We start from the raw sequence: 8,498 nt of genomic DNA, 5'->3' as shown, positions 1-8,498 counted from the left end.
TTTTTCACTTGTTCAACAGGTCCACAGGCAGAACTGAGTAGAATCTGATCCAAAAGTTTAAGAAACAAAGGAGACAGACTCAATATGAAGACTGAGATGCCAAGCCTTTCCACCTCATGTCAGTCGCACATGGGATATCTGTAGGCCCAAGTGAAGGATCCATGTTTTCAGTAAAAGAAGTCTCATGTCCCTGGAGAGTAACCTAGGCAACTGTCATTACCATAACACCCATGTCAGAAGGGTTATCTACAGCAGAGTTAGTGGGAGACTAATAATGTACTGCCAGCTACGTGACCTCCAAAATTACTGATTTTTAAGTCAATTAAAAGCAAGTGAAGCTGGGCACAGTAGCAAATGCCTGTAATCACAGCAGCTCAGGAGGCTGAGGCAGGAGGATTGCAAATTTGAGGCCAACCTCAGCAATTTAGCAAGGCCCTAAGCAACTTAGTGAAACCCAATCTTAAAAGGGGTGGGGATGTAGCTTAGTGGTAGTGTCCCTGGATTCAATCTCCAATTACCACCCCCACCCCCCCCCCAAAAAAAAGAGCAAGTGAAACTAGAGGGTTTATTTTGGTTTTCTTCAGAAAAGAAAGGAGAAATATATACTTTTTCAACAAATGGTGCTGGAAAAATTGGACAACCATTCTTTTTTTTTTTTTTTTTTAGTTTTATTGATTTTACTTTTTTAAAAATACATGACAGCGGAATTCATTACAATTCTTATTACACATATAGAGTACAATTTTTCATTTCTTTGTATATAGAGGATGTTCATGCCAATTCATGCCTTTATATGTGTACTTAACTGTTTGCATTACAATTCTTATTACACAAATATACCACAATTTTTCATATCTCTGTTTATATATAAAGTATGTTGACACTCAATTTGATTCTTCATACGTGTACTTTGGATAATGATGTCCATCACATTCCGCCATCCTTGCTAATCTCCTGCCCCCTCCCTTTCCCTCCCACCCCTCTTCCCTACCTAGAATTTATCTAATCCTACCATGCTCCCTCTCATCAATGTTTATAGCAGCACAATTCACAATAGCTAAACTGTGGAGCCAACCTAGATGTCCTTCAGTGGATGAATGGATAAAAAAAATGTGGTATATATACACAATGGAATTTTACTCAGCACTAAAAGAGAATAAAATCATAGCATTTGCAGGTAAATGGATGGCGTTAGAGAAGATAATGCTAAGTGAAGTTAGCCAATCCCCCAAAAAACAAATGCCAAATGTTTTCTCTGATATAAGGAGGATGACTCATAGTGGTGTTACATTCTCAAGTACTTGAGTTCATTCACCAGAAACAAAAACAAAAACAAAACATGGATTTTGATCCATATATCACCCCATATTATGAAATTAACTCATGTTGGGCATAGTGGTGCATGTTGTGGTACCAGCTGGAGCAGGATCATTTGAGCCCACAAGTTTGTAGGCCAGCCTGAGCAATATAGGGAAAACCCTGTCTCAAAAGAAAAATAATCAAAATGTATCATAAACCTAAATATAATGCTAAAAACTATGAAATATGGAAGAAAAAATAGAAGAAAATCTTTGTGACCTCAGGTTAAGGAGTGATTTCCTAAATACAACACTGAAAGCATAATTCACTTTAAAAATTGATAAATTGAGCCAGGTGTGGTGCACACATGTAAAGCCAGTGACTCAGAAGGCTAAGGCAGGAGGATCACAAGTTCAAGGCTAGTCTGAACAAAAAGGTGAGATCCTGATTCAAAAAAGCAAAAAGGGCTGAAATGTAGCTAAGTGGTATAGCACTTGCCTAGCATGCCTGAGGCCCTGGATTCAATCCGCAAAAATGAAACAAAATGGAAAATCATGTGTATTCACAGTAGTATTATTTTTAACAATCCCAAACTACAAGCAAACCAAACCAAATGTTTGACAATCAAGATAAATGATCAACAAATGGAATACTTGTAAAACAAAACAAAACAAAAAAAAAGAAGAAGAAGGAGGAGGATGAGGAGGAGGAGGAGGAGGAATGAACTAAGCAGTGGTGGTGAACACCTGTAATCCCAGCAATTTAGGAGGCTGAGGCAGGAGGTTCTAAATTTGAGGCCAGCCCATCAATTTAGCAAAGCCCTAAGCAACTTAGTGAGATCTTGTCTTAAAAAATTATGGGGCATGGTGTGCATGCCTTAATCCCAGTGGTTTGGGAGGTTGAGGCAAGAGGATTGCTGAGTTCAAAGCCAGCCTCAGCAAAAGCAAGGCACTAAGCAACTCAGTGAGACCATCTCTACTTAAAATACAAAATAGGGCTGAGGATGTGGCTCAGTAGTCGAGTGCCCCTGAGTTCAATCCCCCCCAATAAATAAATAAATAAATAAGGCTGTGGATGTAGCTCAGTGATAAAGCATCTCCTTGAGATCAATCACCAGTACAAAAAAATAAATAAATAAAATAAAGCACTATTATACTGAATGAAAGAAGCCAAACAAAAAAAGAATACAGATGGCTTGATATACTTATATACATTTCTAGAAAATGCAAACTATTCAAAAACAGAAAGCAAATCAATGGTTGCCTGGAAATGGAAAAAGGTGGAAGAAGGGAATGTAGAAGTGCAAGAGAAAACACTTAAGAATGGAAGATATGATCTTTATCTCAGTTGTGGTGTTCATTTCAAGAGGTCTACATATGTCAAAACATTTCAACCTTATGCATTAAATATGTGTGATTTATTGTATGTCAGTTATACCTAAATAAAGTTGTTTTTTTTTTAAAAAAAAAAATCAGTCTAACTTCAAAACACTTAAGTTCCTTCTACTGATCCATTCTGCCTTCTGTGTCAACTATTATAAATTCCTGGCATTTTTAGCTCGGGCATTCAACAAATAAATATTGAGCACCTATTGCATTCCAAGAACTATTCTGAACACTGGAGTATAAAAATAAACAAACCAGAGTCCTACACTCAAGGAGCATAAACTTTAGTAGAGGAAGACCAAAGTAAGCAGCTGCAGTAATACAATTTATCAGGTGTTGCTAAGTGTCATGAAGGAAAATAGAGCAGAAAGACAGGAGAGAATATGGAGGGAGAGAGTGCTAATTTACATACATCAGCAGGGAAGACCTCTCTCGAAAGCAGGACATAGGCTCTAAGGAAGGGAGGGAGGGAGTCCTTTGGAAAATCTAGAAAGGAGTATGACAGGTAGAGGGAAGAGGAAAGGCAAAGGGAAAGGTTAGAACAGTATGAGCACTCATCACCCCAGCTGCAGGGAACATTGGTGACTGCCAATGTCTCTCTCTGACTTGCCCTTGGCTGATGAGAAGGTCCTTGCTCAAAGTCACACCCCTCTGGGGCAGTCACATCCAGTGGTTAATGGGTGAAAGAATACCAGTGCTCCTTGCCTGAGTTCAGGATAACTCTGGAAGAGATATCTGGGTGATGTACCATGGTACCCATAGGGCTGAGATGAAGGTAATGCCAGAAACACACTTAGGATACAAGATTCAAGGAACACTTCACTGTCCGTTCACGGAGTCCAGAGTTAGAGAGGTGGGAGCTCAGGTCTCTTAAGTGGGTCATTGGGAATGATGGTAAACAGGGCCACCTCTGCATTCACATTCACCCTTTGTTCCAGGACCCTTTTTGAGGGAGACAACACCACATAATGCTTATTGACTTATAGTATATACTGTAACCTGAAGGATAGAATGCTAGACTCATTGTATTCTCTCCCATTGCTACCTTTGCTGCACCTTCAACAGGTCACCATGGAGGTTATGGTCAAGAATTTAAAAAGATGCCAGTCTGTCCTTTCTCTAGTCATGTTCAATTGTGTGCAAGCACAGAGTAGGCTAAGAGCCATATGTAAGTTGGATTGGGGATATTATTAGACAAGTGTGATAGAGAGAGAATGCAATGAGGGAGTTGAGAATGTTTACAAGGAAGTGATTTATAATATTGGACAGTGGAAACTAAACTAGCAAGGAAGTGAGACTTGTAAGTGGAGGCTGAGGGGGTTGCAGTGGAGAGCAGCAGGGGCAGTAGACTGAAAGACCCCAAAAATTGCTGGACAGGCTATTGTAAGCAGGAAAAATAGGAGGTGGCGATAAGAGAATGGGATGTTTAAAATGGAAAATATGGAAAAGTTTCAGTTATTGAAAATGGCCAATTCTGTGATGATACCATAGGAATTGGCAGCTGAGGGTTGGTGGAGGAAAAAATACCACTGGAGGACAGAGGATCAAGAAATTGGGAGGCATGCTGGGTACTGCCTTGGCACACACCTGTAATCCCAGCGGCTTGGGGGGCATGAAGGTTTGAAGCCAGACTCAGCAACTTAGGGAGGCTATAAGCAACCTAGTGAGACTCTGTCTTAAAATAGAAAAAGAGCTGAGGATGTGGCTCAGGTGTTGAGTGCTCCTGAGTTCAATCCCTCATACCAGAAAAAAACCTTGAGAAGCCTGAGTATTGGAAAGACTGAAATCATTGAGAATTATGGCAGCTGGGTGCAGCAGCACATGCCTGTATTCTCACCAGTTTGGGAGGCTGAAGCAGGAGAATCATAAGTTTGAGGCCAGCCTCAGCAATTCAACAAGACCTGGTTTCAAAATGAAAAGGACCAGGGATATGGTTCAGTTCCCAGAACCACCCCTCCACACCCAAATGCAGAGGGGCTGGAGGTGTAGCTCAGTGGTAGAGTGCTTGCCTTGCATTCTAGAGACCCTGAATTTGATTCCCAGTACTAATGGTGGTAGTTGGGGGTGGGGGGGATGTATGTTAAAAATACAGAAGGAATGTGGAGTAGGATTGATTGTCCAAGAAAAAAATGGAAAACTACATGATTTTTAGTGGCCCTGATTCATACTGCTGTCTTCCATCACACCCCTGCATCTCTCTTCTGCCCATGGGCAGATCATTTCTGCCAAGGAAAAGGAATTGCAGCTAAAGTTGTTTTTGACTTGTTAAGTCAAATCAAGTGGATGATACTGGTGCTGAAGATAGATAAAATTTCAATCTCAGAGTCAGGCATGGTGGTACATGCCTATAATTACAGTGACTTGGGAGGCTGAAGCAGGAGGGTCACAAGTGGGAGACCAACCTTGTCAGATCCTGTCGGAAAATTAAAAACAAACAATAACAAACAATCAACAACAAAAAGCCCCTTCAGTCTCAGGAAAATATCAGGAAGAATCTCACTGATCAGGTATTCCTGATGATTATAAAAGAGAAATTAGAGTTTGGCTCCTAGTTCCAAGGAAGAGAAACTCAGGTCATCTTAAGGAAAATAAAGAAATTGTAAGGATATTCACTTAACCAGACTAGAAAACAAAACAAAACTAGAAAACTAGACTAAACTAGAAAACCGTGGGGAAGCCAGGCAGTTTCAAGTACAGTGACTTAAGCATCATGGTATCTCTTTCACATGGCCATCCTTAAACCACAACTATGCAAGTCTGGTTTGGACTTCTAAGAACCAGTCAATTCTTATTTATTCTTAGTCAAAACAGAAGGGGAGGGCTTGGATTGTAGTTCAGTGATAGAGCACTTCCCTAGCACAGGTGAGCTACTGGGTTCAATCCTTGGCACCTCATTAAATTAATTATTTTTAAAAAACTGGAGGGAACAGACTGATTCTCTTATATAATTCTCAACAAACTTTCTTGGTTGATCCCTTTATATTAGACTAAATCAGGGGTCACCATCCAACCTCATGAGGTGGTACTCATATTATTGGTATCATCTTAATACCAATCATCTTAATAATATATTTTAGGGTTCAACCAGTATTCAGAAAATACAGTAATTCCAACAAGGGACATTTGACATAATGAATTCTTAATCAGTAACAGATTTATTACTAAGAGTAAAGAGAATTCTGGGGAGAGTGCAGCTGTGGCCTTCCATTTGCTGAGATACTGAAAGCTGGGACTGGAGATACAGGAATGTCAATAAAACTAGACACGACACTTCCCATTGGAATGCTGCTTTAGATTCACTGGGAAGTTATTTGCTGGAGCACCAGCAGGACAGCCTGTAGATTTGCTAGGAACTCCCCTTGCTTCCTTCAATGAAATGCCACTGAAATTTGTTGGATGAGTACCACTGGATGACATACTGGTCGCTACACAATGCAGATGCAAGAAAACCATGGAACCAGAGCTCCTTCCTTTTGCAGCATCCCTCAAGCATCCTCTGCCAACAAGCCTAACATTATGCCAGCTAGCAAAGGAGAAATATTTAAAAGGCTCAGCCCCAGAATCACAAAGCAGGGCCATGAAGAGTAGATATAAATTTTTTGGCTGAAGCCAATAAAAATTGATGGTTCAGCGGTAGATTGCTTGCCTAGTATGTGAAGCCATTGGTTCAATCCCTAGTACTGAGGAAAATAAAAAATACAACAGTATAACACTTGTGCACAAACCAATAACTGACTGTTCCTGAATAAGCTGTAGCATAAATCCATTCCCAGGACTTGGATCAGATATGGAATACTTCAGGAAAAAAAAAAAGTTCACCAAACCAGTATTATCTGGACTGATTGGATAAGTCAAGAACTTCAGAAATATCTTCTATTGGTAGTTGAAAATTCAGGATATTAGTGACTTGAAACATTGTTTTCATTTAGTTATATTCAGATACTAGGGGTCAGGGCTGATGCAATTTGTGTGTGTGGGGGTGGGGGGTAGAAATGACTAATTCTAATGACCCAAGAAATAAATAATTCGGCTTTAGAATGAAGCTCAGTGATAAAGTGCTTCCCTAGCACAGGGGAGCTACTGGGTTTGATCCTTGGCATCTCAATAAATACATAGGGGTTAGGGATGTGGCTCAAGTGGTAGCATGCTCGCCTGGCATGCATGAAGCACTGGGTTCACTCCTCAGCACCACATAAAAATAAAATATTGTATCCGCCTTAAAAAAACCCTAAAAAGTAAATATTTAAAAATAATAAATGTTGAATTAAAAAAAACTGGAGGGAACAGACTGATTCTCTTATATAATTCTCAGCAAAATTTTTGGTTGATCCCTTTATTAGACTAAATCAGGGGTCACCATCCAGCCTAATGAGTTTGCACTCATATAGTCAGCCAGGTTAAATGCAGTTGCAAATGCCTGTAATCCAAGTGGCTCAGCAAACTGAGGCAGAAAGAGCTATTGCAAGTTCAAAGCCAGCCTCAGCAATTTAGCAAGGCCCTAGCAACTTAGCAAGACAGTCTCAAAAAATAAAGGGCTGGTGATATAGCTCAGTGGTGAAGTACCCCTGGGTTCAATTGTCAGTACTTAAAAAAGAAAATGAGTTGCAGGAGGGGGGAGATGGCCAGAACACAAACCAAGGAAAATCAACTTGAAGATTGGTACAATTTAAAGGCAACTACAGATCAGGGAAGTTTATGTGAGGATTGCCTTACAATATATACAGACATGTATATATATGTGTGTGTGTGTGTGTCTCAATCCTTGTGACAAAATCTCACAGCTTCTAAGACATAAAATGCTTTCAACTCACTTTTGCAATAGGTTGAAATAGCACTCCTCTATACATCTAAATACATTTTACCTGTGCACTTAATTATTACTTAACAGTAAATATTACTTAATGGAGATTTTCTCTTGCTAGGAGTGGTGGTGCATGGCTATATTCTCAGTACTTATTACGCTGAGGCAGGAGCATTACAAATTCAAGGCTAGTCTGGGCAATTTAGGAAGTCCATCCCAGAAAATAAAAAGCTGGGTATGTGGCTCAATAGAAGAGAATTTGCCTTAACTGTGAGACACGCGAATTCAATCCCTAGTAACAACCCCAGACCCACAATGTGACTAGATGCCGAGGAATGAAATGGATTTTAAGTTAGCTACAATGCTAACATTTTCAGTTGATTATATTCATGCTGTCATGTTCCCAACAATAACAAATGTTGATAGACAATGATCCTAAAGTGAAAAATGTCATTTTGGAAGTATTTGCAAAGCTCTGTGGAATTTTTAAAGATGGAACGCCAGGAGGAGAAATTGCAGAGACTTTAAGGAAGCATTTCCTTCCCCATAAAATCAGCTCCAATTAAGAGGTCCTGTAATTGGAACCAAGATACAGCTCAGTGGTAAAGTACTGGCCCAGCAAGGTCCTGAGTTTGATCCCAACACCCCCACCACACACATACACACAATCATTGCCTTACAACAAACTAAAACTAAACCAAACTCAAATGGTTATAAATTAAATGGCATTAAAATGGACATTTTATATTAAAATTTTGATTGATAATATTCTAACCCATGTATAGGGCTTAATTGCAAATGAAACACTAAAAAAGAGATGCCAAGATTAATACATGGAAAGGTAAAATCATTTCAGGTGTATACAAAAACTGGATGGAGGCTTCTAGTTATATTAAGCTTTAAAATCTTTTCAAACTTGATCTCATGTTGCAAGAAATGATGGAGATCTCTCACAGTCTTAGGAAGCCACTCTCCAAACAAAACACGCATATGCTTGGCATTAACTACTACTT

This window comes from Ictidomys tridecemlineatus, chromosome 11 (assembly GCF_052094955.1).
Source record: "Ictidomys tridecemlineatus isolate mIctTri1 chromosome 11, mIctTri1.hap1, whole genome shotgun sequence".
NCBI lineage: Eukaryota > Metazoa > Chordata > Mammalia > Rodentia > Sciuridae > Ictidomys > Ictidomys tridecemlineatus.
This window is presented reverse-complemented; position numbering follows the sequence as displayed.